The sequence below is a fragment of the Octopus bimaculoides genome, chromosome 5, assembly GCF_001194135.2.
Source record: "Octopus bimaculoides isolate UCB-OBI-ISO-001 chromosome 5, ASM119413v2, whole genome shotgun sequence".
Taxonomy (NCBI): Eukaryota; Metazoa; Mollusca; class Cephalopoda; order Octopoda; family Octopodidae; genus Octopus; species Octopus bimaculoides.
The window spans coordinates 50,664,241-50,665,324 of record NC_068985.1 but is presented as its reverse complement, the minus strand read 5'-3'; positions in this window follow the sequence as shown (position 1 = coordinate 50,665,324).

The window sequence follows — 1,084 nt, the reverse complement described above, 5'->3', positions numbered from 1 at the left end:
ATTTTTAGTACAAATATCAAGCAAATAGGTCTAGCAAGCACTCAAGATATGCAATGACTTCTCATACAAAAAGAAAAAAAAAATATTTGTTATTTGCAATTTTTTTTCTGCAGGATCTTAGGGGTATGTCGATCCATACATTATATGGGTCTAATCATTAGATAACAAAACCTATCGTATGTACATGTTAATTGTACAACTAACACTGCACAATTTAATTCTCCTAATTTATGGAGAGAGATGTCTTTCTCAGGATGTGGACACTTCTTAGCAGGTCATTTTTTTTCACTTGGTGTTAAGTTTCTTGGGGAATTTACTTTCTTTGTATAAGTTTTTCAACATTTAATTATTTAAAAATTGATTAGTATATCATATTAGTCTTAATATTTTAATATTACAATAAAAATATATTAACTGCAAATAATATTGCTAAATTAGAATATCGCAATCAAGCTTTTTAATCATGGCAATATTCCTGTATCAGGAATCAATGTCCTTGGTAAACTTGTAACTCACTTAAATGAAATTATAAAACTAAAATTTTTCAATATTATATTTCACGAACATAGTTATATACAATAATAAAAAGCGCTAAAAGACAAATACCTTATTACATAAGGGTTTTAAAATACATTTATTTTACCCGGATCATCTCTCTACAGATATATTTCCATTCATACAATGTGATTTAAGTGACATTTATGGAAGGAAAAACATAAGCAATTATTATATCATTAAAAATAACATTAGGAATACCATTATGAAATCTAAACGATTGCCGGCAAGTGCAAGTCGTCTATCAATCTTAGTATGAGCAAAAAGAAATGCGACTGAAAAAAAAAATATATAAATAAAAAAGTTTAGAAACGTTACCTCTTATTATTTCTTAGGATACTTTTTTATTTATTTGGTTTTCATTCACCAAGTGTCACCTTAGCGTGTAGTTATTGTTATTATTATTATTATTATTATTATTATTATTATTATTATTATTATTATTATTATTATTATTATTATTATTATTATTATTATTATTATTATTATTATATAAGCAATAAATTGTATGTTTCTTGTATACATATAC